The following is an 18787-nucleotide window of genomic DNA, read 5'->3' on the forward strand; positions in this document are numbered from 1 at the left end:
TTCAATAGTTTTCACGAAATTTCTGACACTGCTAGTGTAGCGACTATGTAATATTCGTCGATATGAATAAAATTATTATATTGTGATCTTTTTATGGAGCATTCTTAATAACTTCGTCTTAATTCACGAGTTTTCCCTCTTGAATACCTTTAACTTGGTATATATATATATATATATATATATATATATATATATATATATATATATATATATATATAGTAGAAATGGTAATTAATAAAAAATAACGAAAGTGCTCAATACTGTTGTAGAGCAAATATGCGTTTTATTTTTTATTAACGTATCTTTCTGTTAAGTTACAGTGTATTGTGTACGTGCGCATGTGTGTGCTCGCGCGCGCGGTCGCTAGCTAACCCTCTCCAAACAATTAACAACAAATAAAAACAAATAAATAAACCGAATCATAGGCCCCTCGCCTCCGAACCTAAGCGAACACCCAACAGGTCAAGACATACTTATCAAGAAATCATCTCACCAATGAGACGCCAAAAACTTTAACATTAAGGCTCGAATTTTAAAGTACCCCCACCTCCTACCCCCACGTATCCCTCTTCCCCCTCCATGTATCCCTATGCCCTCAGCCACACCAGAAATGTACTTCCCAGACCCTCCCTCACAAGGTCCTTAACCTCCAAAACTAAAACATTACCGACATACCAAGCAACCCCTCCCACCTTTCCCCCTTGTCCCCTTCCTCCTTTTTCCGCTCTTCTATCACCCCTCCCCTGATATCATTCACTCTTTCATCCCATCATAACGAACATTTCTATAAAATCTGAGGAAGCTACAGACGCCCCCCCCCCAAAAAAAAACGGTCGGGTAGCTGAAACAATAATGTAACTTAACAGAAAGATACGGTAATCTCTTCTCTATATAAATAAAATGAACTCATTTTTTCCCATCTGATTTTGACATTAATAGGATTAAAAATCAAGATATTTCATGCAAATATAATAATATGCACAAACGGCAGAACAATATCTGAGGTGTGTTATAGGCTTATTATTTCTCAAATTCCTCGATAATCTTAGATTTCTATACTTTTTCTGCTGAGAAGTCACAGCCAAAATCGGTTAAGATCAATGGAAGTGGTAAAATATTTTCTCTCTAATAAATTCCTCCTCCCCCTGCCACCACTTAACACCGTTTGGGGATCGTTCACAAGGAACAGTTGAGAAGAGAACACCGGTTTGGCTTCGTAGTTCTTTCATGTGAAGTTATTTAAAATCACTAAACTAAGCTGCAGTGCTCTGTGGCGTAGTGGTTAGCGTGCTGGACAATTCACATTATATTTTCACGTTCGTGCCGACCTACCGTAGTCGTTTTTTTTTTTTTTCCCTAAACAACTGGAATGGACTTTTCTTGGTGGCCGAACTGTTAACGTTGCAGATGTTTTTTTTTTTTTTTTTCACACTTTATTTTTCTTACTTTTACTCATGACTCCGGGTTTGATCCTTCCTACTTACCTACCATAACATTTTTTAAAACTCCCCCCCCCCGTCCCGGAAACAAACACTCGGGCAACGCCGGGTAACCCCGCTAGTAAAAAATAAAACGTATATATATATATATATATATATATATATATATATATATATATATATATATATGTATATAATTATTATTATTATTATTATTATTATTATTATTATTATTATTATTACAGTAAATAATAATGTCAGTCCCTTTAAGAAACTTGTTTCTTATCGTTGAGCACTTTCGGTTATAATAAAGTCGGTCAACTTAGCTCATATGTGCAGATCGTCATATAATGATTAGATCACTCTGACTGACGTTAAAAAACATTTAATAAGAATAAATGTTTTAATTTCAACTGTATCTCTCGCGGTTGACGGTAGCCGAGTGGTTCGGGTCCTTGCTTATGAAGCCAGACATGCCTTCTGTTGCCGGGGTTCGAATCGCTCGACTGGTGTTAATCGTGACACGCTGCACTGATGATTCCCGAAAGGATGAAATACTAGTGTCTGTAGGTATTTAATGATTATTATAGTAAATAATAATAATAATAATAATAATAATATATATATATATATATATATATATATATATATATATATATATATATATATATATATATATATATAGTCTAAAGAAGCTTTGAATAAAAAAAATGCAAAAATAAATAAATAAAGAATGCAGTTTAAATTCCCGGATGGGAAAAAAATATTAACTTTAACCTATCGCAGACTTAGCACCTATATAATCCGACTTCTAAAAATTTTATGACAAAAGAGAATTCATTTATATAAGGATGAAAAAAATTAGGCTTTAACTAAAATTGTTAAATATAAATAGACTTAGCATTTGCATAAGCCGATTTTGCAAAAGTCTTTAATCTTAAAACAGAATTTAACTACATAAGGATGAAAAGAGAAAACCCTAACTAAAATTTTGTAAATAAAAAACGGGGATCATCAGCTGCTTACCATGTAGCTGTTTCGGAGATTTAAAAACAGGACAGCTGTTTAATACAAGGCTCTCCAGTGGATAATACCACTTCCCCACTAAAAAAAACCAAAAAAAAAACCCCAAAACCCCCCCCCCCCTACAACAATACGGTTACTATTTTTACTAATATGTGAAAGTGAAAAAAAAACCAGATATATATATAAAACGGACGGACCATTGTGATTCATTATCAGTTTCGAAGCAAAGAAAAGCTAGCAGAGGTTTCTAGAAGAATCCAAAACATACTTAAACAACCACATACAACCCCCCCCCCCCCAAAAAAAAAACTTCAGTCATTAGCGAGTTGTTGTCCAGAGAAATGCGTATACCTTCTAACTGAAAATTTACGCAAAACGTCTTTAAATGTCCACGAAAAACAATACAAAAATACCTCCAATAATTTGTTTGTGCGTGTGTGCATATGTGTGTGCGCGCACGCGCGTGTGTGTGTGTGTGCGTGATGCATTAGGTGTGTCAGAAATTTCGTGAAAAATAGTGAATAATTCCACCCCGTCTTTCCAAGCTTATAACTCCTCGAAAAAAGTAATTCAAGCTCTAATTTATTTTTCAATTAAAGGAGCAAGGACCAAGGTTTCATAAAAAAAAACAAAAAAAAAACAAAAAAACAACGTGTTTTTTTTTTTTTAAAAGTTTTAAATTTCGGACTTTACAGGTAAATTTCTAAAAAAAAAACACTACTTTTTTGTTTTAAATGTGAATATATCATTCATTGACCTTTTCTCTTCAATTTGTGATATATAACACTTTGGTGAGTAAATTAATTATTTACCTTTTAATAGACATTTCAAAATGGGAGGCGTGAATTATTCGACCCCTTGTTTTTCCAAGCTTATAACTACTCGAAAAATGTAATTCAAGCTCTAATTTTTTTTCAATTAAAGGAGCAAGGACCAAGGTTTATATATATATATATATATATATATATATATATATATATATATATATATATATATATATATATATATATATAAAAACAAAAGTAAAAAATAAAAACGTGGTTTAAAAAGAAAGGTTTTAAACTTCAAACTTTACAGGTAAATTTCTAAAAAAACACTACTTTTTTTGTTTTAAATTTGAATATATTATTTATTGACCTTTTCTCTTCAATTTGTGATATATAAAACTTTGGTGAGTAAATTAATTATTTACTTTTTAATAGACACTTGAAAATCGAGGGGGGGGGAGCGTGAATAAAAAAAAAACCGTTTGTCTAAAATATTATATTCGGTTTATTGGAAAGAGCATAAAATTTCACATTGACACTGAAAATATCGTAAAAATAGAATCAATAGAAAAATTTTGATAGATTTTTAAAGTTTAAAAATTTAAAAATATTGACTTCGTAAAATGCATTACTGTCTTTTCAAAAAAAAATATTTCTATTACTTTTAAAACAACTTTAATAGTTTATTTTGGAATTACGAGTTTTTTTAATATTTTATTCGCAGTTTCGTGTTAGGTGTGTCAAAAATTCCTACAAAAATTCTGATACACTTAGCGTATGTGTGTATATGCGTGATGCATGTCGTAATGCATGATAATGTTACCCTTGTTCTCTCTTTTATAGTCGACTAGCGAGGGGTACCCGGCGTTGCCCGGGTGTTTGTAGGTGTGTGTGTGAAAAAAAAAACAGGTGCCCGTGAAAAAAAACAAAGCCTTGACGACGCGCAGTTGGAAAATAGTAAAGTGTGAAAAAAAAAACAGGGGCTCGTTTTTGATTGACATGACGGCGATAGGTATTCAGCAGTAAGCATTTTGTGCGGGACAGTTTTGAAAGTCAATAAAATTAAATAGACAGGCGAGCTCCGTGGGTAACTCTCAGATATTACAATTTATAGATGATATAAAAAGTTTTAAGAAGTTGTGAACCGAGCGAGCGCTTCTCTGGAAGAAGCCTTTTGTGGACATCGAGGAAAAGCGTACATACATACATACATACATACATACATACATACATACATACATTTTCGCTTTTATATATATAGATGTTTCTTATACGTATTATAATATTTCAAAGAAAATTTCGCCCCCCGCCCCGCTTTTTGGTCATTCATCCGCTTCCCCTGTTTTTTTTTTTTTTTTTTATCTCTGTTTTCCCCTTCCTCTCCCTATCATTCATGTCTCCTTTATCATTTTCAAATTCAGAAAAAGAAAAAAAAATCACCTCACTCATTTCTGAAGAATGAGGAATTCTATAAATAACAAAGACGAAATATATGTTGAGTTGGTTGTATTGTTTTACTATATCCGGTTTTTTTTTCACTTTTCACGACATTTTGTTGGGTTGCACCCAAACGTTTTACTCCACACACACATTCATAAACTAATTTTCCATATAGTAGCGACCTGCAAAGCCACAGGGGAGACAACTGAAACAACAAATCCGAAGCTGGCCTGCAGGACACTATATATACAAATGTAGGCAAATTTGGGCATATTTTATTGGTCTGAAAATATAGGTTCTTATATGTATATATATATATATATATATATATATATATATATATATATATATACTAATTCCCCCCACACACACACACACACACATATATATATATATATATATATATATATATATATATATATATATATACATACTATTAATATATAAAAGGGTTGTTTTTTCTTTATAGATGACGAACTTAAAATTGACAAACTTTTTAATTGCAGAGTTGGCAACTATCCGTTATTCTGAGTTCAGTTTGGTTTGGCAATTCATTATGGAGAGACTGACACTCGAGCAGCGTTTACAAATTGTGTAAATTTGCTTTGTGTGTGTGTGTGTGTGTGTGTGTGTGTGTGTGTGTGTGTGATATAATAATTAAATGAATGATTTTTCGCTACGAAAGAGTCACTGTCAAGAATCGTAAATATCAACGTAATTAAAGGAATGAATTGTAAGATGGTCAACATCATGAAATTTGGAATATAGACTTTTGTCATATATATATATATATATATATATATATATATATATATATATATATATAATTTTTTTTTTTTTTGAAAAAGAAATTCAACAGAGTGAAAACTAATTTCGTTAACCTGCACGGAATTTCGAACGGAACCCCTTATTTAATTTATGGAGGCAGCATGCTCTCGTTCCGTCAGCCATGACTGGGTGGGATTCCTAAGTAATTTCCAATTGTATACTTAGTATCGCCCGCACGGAAAATTGAACCTTCAACCTCCAGAAGACTGCCACTTAAAACATAATTCATCAAGTACTTTATTCGTTACGCCACAGGTCCTTGCAGACTCCCGACTTCCACAGAAAGATTCCCGAGTGGTATACTTGAAAAAGGTAGGAGGTTACATCGGTCAACACGTCGTGAAAATCACATTCAAGATGAGAACGAAAATTAAAACAGACAGGAAATATAATGTGGAATATAGCCATTCACAGACAGCTATTTCGTCATTTCACAATTTATCAGTGTGGCTAGACGTAGCGAGCGCATAGACTTCGAAAACACACACACACACACACACACACACATACACACACATATAATTTTTAATAGAAATCATATTTTAATAATAGGTCATTTGACATTCTAACAAAAAAAGAAAGCATTCATAGTGCAAGGGCGTTATATAATTAAAAGGCGAAAGAAGAAACAGAAACTTTTATTTTTTTATACGGAAGCAATATTTCTCGTCAAACACAAAGCCGTATTTTAATTTTTGATTTGTAATTAATGCTTCATCGGCACGAAAGAAGATCAATCTATTTTGAAGTTCCGATAATTAAGGATTTGCAAATCTGTGCAAAAAGCAAAACCTTAAAGTACTCTTTGTCTCCCAGGAAGGGCAAAGTTAGACACGAGGTCGGATTTTCCTTTCCTATTGAGGGGGGAGGGGAGGGGAGGGGAGAGAAGATCCAGCTCACCACAAAGGAGCACGCTGGACTGAGACAAAAATATAAACTGCCTCAGTCCAGAAGGATTCTTCCTTCATTGACCGAAGAGAAAAAAGATGAAATGCAGTATCAGAACAGATGCTACACTTTGAGCCTGACCCGAAATCTGAGTATACCTTAAAGACCCTATTTACCTGCCTCATCGTGATGGCACAGTAAGATGTAGGATCGGTTTTTAGTGTGGGTAAAACCCAACTGTTGAAAAAACTCTGGATTGGGATAAAAAAAAAAAATGCCTCAGTTTTGAATGATTTCTCATTCACTAAATGATGATAGAGAAAAATTAAGTGGAGTATCATAACAGACACTACATTTTGCTCTTAGTCAAAATGCCAGGGATTGATATTTATTTGCTTCCCCACGAAAGCAAAATGTGACACAAGGTCGTTTTTAATGTGGGGTTAAAAGAATCACTCTGGAAGTAGGCAAAAATAATAGTTGCCTTAGAATATATTGGCTAAGGACAAATTAACTTGAGTGTAGGATCAGAACAGATACTACACCCTAGTGTTTATTTGCTTCTGCTCGAAAGCAAAATATAACACAGGATCGTTTTTAATGTATGGGGAAAACTAGCTCCCCAAAAAGGGGCACTCTGGAAATAGGAAAAAATAAAAAAATTGCCATAGTATAGAAGAGTTTCCCCTATATTGACTAAAGACAAATTAACTTGCGTGTAGCATCAGAACAGATACTAGACTCTGATCTCAGCCCGAGGCCAGATCTACCTCACACAAGGTCGGAAAGTGGGTGTTACCGTTATTTGAAAAATCAGTTTGAGCACTCTGGCCTAAAAATAAATAAATAAATAAATAAAAACTTGGACAGACTTGTTGTCATTCCCCGGTAGAGGCACCTTAGGCGATTAACAATAAACTAATCTCTTCTCAAAGTGTGAGAAGTTGAGCATTCTGGCTTACAAAAAAAAAAAAAAATAAAAAATAAAGAAAATAAAATAAATATAAATAAACAACTAAATAAATAAATTAAAGAGGCAGTTAGTTCACTACCCACCCCCTCTTACAATTCCCAGTAAGGGCGGTTCAGGTGATTAGCAATAAAACTAATTCCTTCGCAAAGCGTAAGAAGATAAAACTTGGGAGGTTGGACCCCCTTAGAACTGGATAGATTCGTACCCTCAGCCCAACAGAGTAGACTCAGAAGATGTCACAACGGCCCGCCCTTTGTCGAACTCATCGTCAATAACTGGCAAAGACAAAGTATAGTATTAATTTTCCGTTACCTTAAAAGAAAATTCCACACATAAGCAACAAGCACTACCGTCAATATGTAAATTGAAAAATCCCCTCATCGCACGGAACAATCGAAGATCCAGTAGCATGCTTTTCTGTACATTTTTTTTTTTTTAAACTAAAAAGACGAAATGTTTTTTATTATTGTTATTGTTTTGTGCTTCTGGTTGCTCTAGCGACACAGGTCCGTGGTTGAACCAGTTGCTTGAGTTGTAGGTCACGATACTTTCTCTACCTTAGTCAAGATTGTTACGGGGGAGGACGGGGTTGAAATGCATTCCCCGTCAATCAACTTTTCCATGCCGCTCCTATCCAAGTGTGCGTTTATTTGGAGAGATCTACGCACACACGGCGGGGGAAACAAACTATATCTATATAAACGTAGTCCGTTGTGTATGTGAGGATGTCAGCACATGGGCAAGTCACGCGTTCTCGTCGTCGTACGTTTCATGTACGGACATGTGCAAATAGTTTTAAAAATAAAAAAAAGCTAAATAAATTGAATGAAATAAGCAAATAATGTTTCTTTTTATAGTCTGTTCCGTGCGCACATTTGTTTTCAGTTTGCAAGATACTTATCTTTGTTCTAGCTGTCTTTAACCGGCGTTGCTCGGTAATGAACTCATTGTTCTTTTAATTTTATTTTATACTAGTAAAGATACCTGCAAGATGCTGCACGCTCGGGTACCCGTTTTGCGAGTACCCGACTATACAGCACACAGACTCTCTCTCTCTCTCTCTCTCTCTCTCTCTCTCTCTCTCTCTCTCTCTCTCTATATATATATATATATATATATATATATATATATATATATATACATATATATATATATATATATATATATATATATATCCTGACCATAATCTTGAAAAATGGTGTGCACCATCCCTAGGTAGGGGATCATCATCATGCCATGGATATTCATGATCGGTCCAGTGGTGTGGGCCGTGGGAGAGTATATATACAATATATACATAGGCTATGACCTTTGACCTTTGACCTTAACCTTGAAAAATGGTGTGAATCATCCCTTGGTCCAGTGGTTTGGGCTGTAGGAGAGTTGTACACACACATACATACACGAAAGCTAATACTTTATATATATATATATATATATATATATATATATATATATATATATATATATATATATTTGTAGTCATCGACATACAGTCCTGTTTCATTGTATTACAACTCATCAGTGCCGCTAGACCAGCATCTCTCCCAAGCCAAGGATTGAACCTAGAACCGTGTTGACAGTCGGCAGTTCTCCCACTCGACCATGGAATCAACGCCTGTAAATAACTCGTTAGAATGTCTATAAAATTAAACATGATATGAGTAAAAAAAGTAACAGAACGGATTTTCCAGGAAAACTCTGGTTGCCCCCCCCCCTAGAGGTGCCTTTCGGGTTAAAATGGCTAAAATTGACACTTTTGTGCTTATTAAAAAAAAATTGATGCCTTGGATTGTTATAAAACATTTGGAAAAGTTGTAACTAACTGATTTCTATATTATTTTGTTTGTCTATACTTCGCGATAACTCTTGGGTGTGACCCAGGGGCTCTTTTAGGGCTAATAAAAACACTCCATTTTTGGGACATTTTTTTCCCTCAATATTTTTCCAAAATTGTCTGTGTATGTCTATTTAGCAGTTTTGCATGGTGCTGAACTCAAATTTAAATATGTTAAGGCCTTGGGGACTTTTGGTGCTAAATGGGAGGGGGGGCAAATGGTTGACATAGTCATTTCTTTTTTTGCATAGTGCAGAACTCAAATTTATATATGTTAAAGCCTTACACTGCACCGTTTGTTCATTTTTACCAGGATTTGACATCCCTTGGGGACTTTTGGGGCTAAATGGGTGGATGGGGGGGATAAATGCTGAACTTAGTCATTTTTTTATGCCCCATTCACTGTACTCTTACGGGGGATCCTGAATGCTTCACTTTTTTTTTTTTAATTTACTTCAGTTAGTTTCAAAAGATCAAAGGAGCTAACTCCATTTGGAACTAACATTTGATTTCATTAAGATTTATATTTACATCCGAAAGAATAATAATAGAAGTTGTTCTCTTTATGGTTGCTAACTGTGTTTCCATACAAATCTGTCTTCCAACGATTGTTTCCCAGTATTTATTAAGATTTTCTATATTAGACTAGTTGCTCCCATCACAACTGGTATAATGTGTATTTCTTTCAGAGACCATGTTGTTTTTGAATTCATTTATTAGGTCCTGATATCTTGTTATTTTGTTTTCGCATTCAGCTCTATTAAGGCCATAGTCATTTGGGACGGTGGAGTGTGTTTGTGCATGTGTCTTTTTAAATCAGAGTTCCTTTTATTTAAGTCTCAGCCACACACTTCATGGCTTCCTTTTTTTACATGCCCAGGTTTTAAGATCTGAATGAACTAAATGACGTTACTGCTTTTATTTTACATGTTGTAACTTGTGTGATTTTATTCACACGCGAGCGAGCGCGCACAGACACACGCGCACGGACGCGAGCGAGCGCGCGCACACACACACATCTTGAACAGATTTAAAAATGGAAACAAAGAAATTTCTCATCATATAAAAAAAGGGGTGCGTGCAATATTTTTGATATAAAGAGAAAGGTATGAGCAAATAAAATTGGAAGGTTTTATTTAGAGGCACTGGCGATAGGAACTGACGAATCATAGGGAGCCACGTACTGCTAGAAACCAATCAGAGACCAGAGTTGCTCCATAAAAATATTGAATCTGTTAGCATTCTAGCATATGATCTTTTTTGTGTCAACACAGGAAAAAGATCTCTTTGCCTGCAAATTTATAGAATCCAGGACCTGTACAGAACGGTTACCCACTGAAAATTCTACATCTCCAGATCTTGTACAGAATAGCTACCCATTTTTTTTTAAAATCCAATTTCTAACATTATATAATCAATTCTTAATGCTGCAATATTTTAAGTTATAAATTTATATTTTTTACTAGAATATCTTGCCCCTTTTCTTTTCTAGTTTTAACAACTAGTCCTTTACTTTTCCATGTTTAAGCTTAACCATATTACTTTTCATGCTTGCATTTTCTATTGTAATATATATATATATATATATATATGTATATGTAGATATATATATATATATATATATATATATATATATATATATATGTATATATATATATATAGATAGATAGATAGATAGATAGATAGATAGATAGATATCGCAATCTGTGTGGGTCGAACAACATTAAGATTGGATGGAAGAGTTCAACAACACGTACCTACCAAAATCAGAAATGGGACATACCAAACAACAGACGTACTTGCCAACATATACAGGTCCTCAGTCACTGATCATCTTATTAAAAACCCGTCATGTGCAGCGAACTTTAGCTCGAACTCATTTTCAATCCTAAGTCGTGCTCACTCTTTATTCCATTTAAAGATCTTCGAAACGGTTCACGTTTGGTAGAGAAGGCCTTCTCTCCGTCAACAGAAGGAAAGCCTCTTGGGTTTGAGCGTGATTAGTTTCTAGGATCTTCGAGTAATATAACGTTGCTTTATTTTAATCGTTTTCCCAATTTCTTTCTTTTTTTTTCCATACATAACGTAACGTAACGTGATTTTATTTGTACATATTTTCATTGAGTTTTCTTTTAAAAACGTTTTTAATTATGAATTTAAGTCTTTCCTTCATGATTGTAATATATAAATTTTCTATCCGTCAAAGAATCATGAAATTATATATATATATATATATATATATATATATATATATTATATATATATATATATATATATATATATTTAGTAATATGATTGATAATTTAAAATTCAAATTAGAATTAAAAATTAAAATCTGTTTCATAAGAAGGAACAACAACAGAGTCAATAATTTGCAAGATCGCACAAATTATTGACTCTGTTGTTGTTCCTTCTTATGAAACAGATTTTAATTTTTAATTCTAATTTGAATTTCAAATTATCAATCACATTACTAAATATTAAAGTAGCTTTAGGATATTTGCCTATCGAGCTTATTATATATATGAATTACAACGAGCACTGTTTCATTTTATTTCATTTTATTAAATCTGTTTCATAAGAAAGATCAACAACAAAGACAATAATTTGTACGATCGTTTCTTATGAAACGGATTTTTAATTTGTTAATTCTAATTTGAATTTGAAATTATCAATCATATTACTAAATATTAAAGTAGCTCTAGGATATTTGCCTATCGAGCTTATTATATATATGAATTACAACGAGCACTCTTCTTTTCTTGTATTTTAATTGAATTAGTAATTTTACTATCACATTAAAATACACTCTGCTCTCTAGACTACTGTTCTAACCCCCTTTAAATTTATATATATATATATATATATATATATATATATATATATATATATATATATATATCCATTTTAAATGTGGAAATTGATGAATCGCACAGGTAAGAAATTCATTTTTATACTATGAAAAGGTTAGTAATTGCAATTAAGAATAGGAAATTGGATCAAATGTTTGTAACATGTCTTCATCCTAAGATTAAGGGTGGTGGTGTTTGATCAACACTGCTGGGTAGCCATACAATATATATATATATATATATATATATATATATATATATATATATATATATATATTGTATATTTAGGCAGCATTTTTTCATTCAAGCAAACATTATTAAATGCAACAGAGACACTTTGCTTTATGATTCTTTTCTTTTAATTTTTCGATTTTCCGTATAATCTTTTTTGTATCAAAGTCAAAAATATTAATAAAAGTTCCATAGTTGTTGCTGTCACGAGCACTTTCGATTCGTCTACGAATCATCGTCGGGTGTTGAAGTAAAAGTGCGAAGGATACAAAAAAGATTATACGGAAAATCGAAAAATTAAAAAAAAAAAGAATCGTAAAGGAAAGTGCCTCCGTTGCATTTAATAATATTTGCTTGAATATATATATATATATATATATATATATATATATATATATATATATATATATATATATATATATATTCAGTTTGTCTTTACATAAGCAGTAATTTGTTGCTACACAGTCATGAGCAGGTTTCGGTCTTCTAGTTTTCACTAACTAGAGACTTCTTTAGGCAAGAACACTTATATTCAAAAGCTTTACATACATATATATATATATATATATATATATATATATATATATATATATATATATATAGTCGACATGGTAATTAATAAAAACTGAAGAAAGTGCTCAATACCGTTGTAGAGCAAATATGCGTTTTATTTTTTATTACTGTATCTTTCTGTTAAGTTACATTATTGTTTCAGCTACTTGGCCGTTTTTTTGGCCGTCTGTAGCTTCATCAGACTTTTACAGAAATGTTCGCTATTCTTGGGATGAGAGGGTTGATAATTCGCATATATATATATATATATATATATATATATATATATATATATATATATATATATATATATATACGAATTATCAACCCTCATCTGAAAGATTCAAAAATATATAAAGATATACACGATTTGGATTATTAGAATAAATGGAGGAGTTACTCCTTCTTAAATTTATTTGATATGCTATTCATATCCCTGAATTTTCTGGGCAAAGGAGTCAACCAATAATTTTACAGCAATTATATTTACCCATCCTTAGGTGACAAATGCTCTGAAGTAAACAAGTGTCGCATTTATATGCAAAGTGTTATTATGGCTTTTGCCATAAACACTCCTTTTCTCGCGACTTCTCGATTGTTCTTTTAAAGTTACGATATTAAAAATAAGTCCCTCCAAAATTAATTCCATCATTCGCATAAGGAATGGCGTCTCGTTGCCACACCTGGATTGCTGCATCTACTACTAATCTCTCGGGCCAAGATCAAAGTGTAGTATCTGTCCCGGCAGATACTGCAAGCTATGACTAGCTATGACTAGCTATGACTAGAAAAGACCAGATGTGGGGGCAACCCCACATGCCTGACCATTAACCAGCTCCCATTTCCCACCTCTCGGGAGCTGGTCCCTTTTTTCCCTTCCCCCTCCCTTCACTCCTCACATTAAAAATCGGCCTTGTGCCTAATTTGCTCGGTGGGGGAGCAAATAAATACCATCTGTTCCGGCAGATACTGCAAGCAAAGACCATATGTGGGAGCGACCCCACATATAAGACCTTGGTCAATGTAGGGGCAACCCTTCATACCAATTGTCACTATCCAGCTTCCCTACTCCCCGGGGTGTTGGTCCCCATTTCCCCTTCACTCATCACTTTAAAAATCGGCCTTGTGTCTAATTTGCTCAGTGGGGGAGCAAATAAATACTTCAAAGTGTAGTATCTGTTCTGATGCTACACTTCAATTTTTTTCTCAGTTGGCGGAGGAGAGATCCTTTACGACTGAGACAGATTTTATTCTTTGTTCCTTTTTTTCTCCACATTAAAAAACGACCCTGGTGTCTAACTCTGCCCTCGCGAGGAGGCAAAGTAAATAGGTACTACTAGTCTCTCCCTCTAAGACGGGGTCTAATAAAGTCTCACATCTAATGGATTCCGTACTATCAACCAAGCTCCAACCCCAGTCCCATCGACGCAATATTATATCCGTGTGCCTGTTTACAAGTAATTTAATGAAATATGATCTGACGAACTCGTAGTACTTTTGCGTAAATACCCTCGACTAACCCGAAAAGCAGCAAAATCCCACCCCTTTACTATAGAAGTTCATAGATTCCCGAATGCTTTTTTTTTCTTTCTTGGCACTTTTGGCCAAGATCAAAGTGTAGTATCTGTTCTTCAGATGCTGCACTTCCATTTCTTGTTCTCTTTCGGTGGAGGAGCAGTCATTCACGACTGAGACAATTTTTATTTTTGTACCTTTTCTCCACGTTAAAAAACGACCCTGGTGTCTAACTCTGTCCCGTGGGGAGGCATTGTAAATAGGTACTATAATAGTTTTTTTTTTTTTTTTTACTTGTAGTAGTGATAGACTTTATAATTTTCTTACTCCTTCCTGTCTCCCTGACTGTACTAGCGCGCACAAATTTAAATGTAGAACGAACAGATATGTCGCTGCTCAACTCTACATAAAGTCCTTATAAAAATAGCCCCACCTGGTAACTCCTTACGGATACGCAGCAATATGCCAGTCAGAAAGCAAGAATAAATAATAATGAGTGTTTTCTTATTTAATAAGTTCTTTAATAAACACCGAAATAAATAATCATTGTACTCATTTGTTCATATACAGCATTAGTATATAACTATGTATGATTACTGTAATTACAAAAAAATTGTTAAATCAGTTTCTCGAGTGTTTTTTAAATGTGATTTTTTATTCTTATACTAGCAGCTCAGCCGGCTTTGATCGGGCCCTATGTACTGTTCATAACTTTATGTGCATATATATATATATATATATATATATATATATATATTAAAAAGTTTGACTCATGTCCAGGTAACCTACATCTAAAATTTCAAGTGTTTAGACCCAAAATTGGCGGAGGAGTTTGGTAGAGTCTGCAAAGGTCAACTCCTTCAACTTTGACCTCGGGCAACGCCGGGCACCCTTGCTAAGTTTATCATAAAAAGAATCTTAACGAAATTATACTTTGAAAATATATAAAAAAATTTGATTTGACATAAGGAGTATTGAGATCTGCGAAAACCTTTTTAATCGGTTCATAGTTCAACGATTTGTTCTTTGAAAACTCTACCAAACTCCTCTGCCAATTTTGGGTCTAAACACTTGAAATTTTAAATCCAGGTTACTTGAATATGGATCAAACTTTTTAATTTGATTTGATCCCAATACAATAAATGTTCCGGGTCATAATAGGGGTCGAGCGGAGGTATTTCGGACGATGTCAAAACATCGTTAAACTCACTACTCGTTCAAGCAGCCGCCAATAGCGTAATGGTTAGGAGCCTTGACTGCCGTACAATACAAACGGTCGGGTTTCAATCCTGGCTTGAGTTAGTTGCCTGTCTAGCCGCACTGATGAGCTGCGAAACAGTACTGTATGTGGATGACTATATATTACATTATATATATATATATATATATATATATATATATATATATATATTACATTATATATATATATATATATATATATATTACATTACATTATATATATTGTAAAACTCAAATGACCTTATAACGAGTAATGTAACCCACTTTCTGGTTTACGACATCTGGTTGCGCATGCGCACATAAACATTAACCCATAACAACGTAAACAAATAAACACAAATACCTTCTTTTGCAGATTTTGACTTGCGTACTGAAATATTAACGTTATTATTTCGAAATTATTTTTTAATATGGGAAGAGTGGGGGTGTTTTGCAACTATTCTTTATTATAACTATACTGTCGCTATTTTCTTATAACTAAACAACTTTAACCCGTTGACAAACATAAGAACAACTGTAGTAGAGCCAAGACTCCTACTACTCTCTATCGTCCCTTTTCCTCCCTTTCTTCTTTTTTTATTTTTTGTTTACATTTCTAGATACAAAATAGTTGTGTGAGAACGGTGAATTTGTTGACACATTTACTAATCTGTTTCAATATTAGTTTTATTTTATTTTATTTTATTTATTTAGTTTTTATTTTTTTGCTTCAGGTTTTATTAATTATTTTTTTTTTAGATTTTAGGCTTCTATAACTTGGTTGAAGGATTCCAATATGGGTTTTTCATTCTTATATTTCTCATCAGTAGGTTCATGTGCGTTATTGTTGCTAAATGACTTTCGTCGGCGTTCGATTCGTAGGAAAATCATGTTTAGTTTTCGATTTTTGAGCGATTACTCGGAAAAATAGGTAACTCTACACGAATAGGGAAGATTTTTTTTTCATGCTTGAGTGATCTGTGCGTGATTTTTAATTTTAATATACTTTCATAGAAATGTTTCTGTTATGCAAAAAAAAAACCCTATTTTCTTTACGTCACAAGTGTCATTCTCATACATGAATTCGATAGCTAATATAACATACTGACCCAGCGGGTCACGGGTAGTTTAGTATATATATATATATATATATATATATATATATATATATATATATATATATATATATATATTATATATATATATATATATATATATATATATATATATATATATCCATTATACAAATATGCTTGTTAGGCTACTAGCCTAACAAGCATTCTCGTAGAAGAAATCTGATTGGAGTTTAATATAATTAAGTGGAATAACCATAGTAGTTGCTTTTTCTGAATCGCTAATTTGTTTGCTGTTCAATTCGAATCCGTTTCCCCCATTCATTAAGCGACGGCCATAATAGAAACCACTTAAACGTACACAGAAAACAGCGAGATGTTTACATTGCTTATTTTCGATTCCCTCTTCATCTCGAATATTGTACTTTTAACAGTCTTTCAGCATTCCTTGTCCGTCTTCAACATTAACGCAAGGTATATGCTATGGGAGCAAAATAGAGGGGTCACCGAAACCACTGGTGAATGAGGTTAAGTTAACAGACAGAAAGTAACATTGGTAAATCAGGAAACTCAAATAATCACCAGTGCACTTGTGTTTATCAAGTATAGAGATGAAAAACACTATTTCAAAATGAAAATTCCTTAATTCACTGACTGGAGAGCATATATATATATATATATATATATATATATATATATATATATATATATATATATATATATATATATATATATATATATATATATATACTCCCAAGTCAGTGAAGTAAGGAATTTTCATTTTGCAATTGTGTTATTCATCTCTATACTTGATAAACACAAGTGCGCTGGTGATTCTTTGAGTTTCCTGATTTACCGATGTTGCGTTCTATATAAAATAAAAAATAAGATAACTGGAAGAAACCCACAATGAGAGAGAGAGGGGGGGAGAGAGAGAAAGAGAGGGAAATAAAAGAGAAAAAGAGAGTAAGAGAGAGAGAGAGAGTAATGGAAAGGAAGAGAAAAATAGAGAGAAAAGGCAGGGAGAGAAAGAAGAAGAGAGATTGAAAGTAAGAGAAATAACGAGAGGGAAAGAGAGAAACAACTAAAGAGGGGGATGGGACAAATATATATATATATATATATATATATATATATATATATATATATATATATATATATATATATATATATATATATTAGTATTGGGACGATTAGTCGGAATCGGAATCGGGAATTAAAAAATAAACAAATTTGAAGGTATCAGAATCGGCATTGGAATCGGCATCGAGAAAATTTGTGCGTTTGTGCAACGATTCTTTTAATTATCTTGTTTTTATTTGATTTTGTTTAAAGCAGAATCTTCCATTGCTAGTAATAATAAAATAATAAATATTTATTGATTTTAAAATACCAGTAATGCTAAAATCTATAGACCATCCTTCACAAGTGTAATTTTACTCTTAGGAAAATATATGCATATTTTACACGTGTTTTTTTTTCTCACAGAAATCAGGAAAAATAACAACTCTAGAGTTAAATATTTAGAGATTTATAAAGAATCAGAATCAGAATTGGTAATTGTATCAGAATTGGGAATTTAGTACAGAATCGGTAATTGTATCAGAATCGGGAAAAATGTTGGAACCATCCCATCACTAATATTATATATATATATATATATATATATATATATATATATATATATATATATATATATATATATATATATAGGGTGCCCACAAAGTCTGGCTACATAATCTACAGGATGCTTCCACAAAGTCTGGCTACATAATGTAGCCAGACTTTGTGGACACCTTGTATATATTCTTAAGAATAAAAATATCCAACAACATGCAATTTGGATGTTAACTTTTATATCCTTTTCTTTAACTTCCCTTACTCTATGACTTTTAATTACGCAATGAATTTTTAATTGTGATTTTCCATGTCTCACTGACGTTAGCAAATAAGGATAAGGTGTAAACCATTATAATTATTTGCTAATATTTTCTCCACTGAACAGATGGTAGACACCGAAATCCTATAGAATAAGGAGTTATAATATTTCAAATGTATTTTTGTCTTACATAGAATAATAAAAATCTTTTGATCTGAAACTCAAACATTTCACGGCATAAATTTTTAAATTCATTGAATGTCTATCTA

The 18787-nt window shown here is 32.8% G+C and overlaps 1 protein-coding gene and 1 pseudogene across 3 annotated transcripts in view; one reads left to right on the top strand and one right to left on the bottom strand.

The window, feature by feature from the left end:
• The window catches only part of LOC145279984 (ankyrin repeat and fibronectin type-III domain-containing protein 1-like), a 529276-nt gene that overhangs the window by 108939 nt on the left and 401550 nt on the right, over nucleotides 1-18787 (bottom strand). The gene's annotated exons all lie outside the window — the stretch shown is intronic.
• LOC145280635 (U2 spliceosomal RNA) lies at nucleotides 14417-14628 on the top strand (annotated as a pseudogene).

This window comes from Euprymna scolopes, chromosome 7 (genome assembly GCF_053919585.1).
Source record: "Euprymna scolopes isolate OS-2025 chromosome 7, ASM5391958v1, whole genome shotgun sequence".
Lineage (NCBI taxonomy): Eukaryota > Metazoa > Mollusca > Cephalopoda > Sepiida > Sepiolidae > Euprymna > Euprymna scolopes.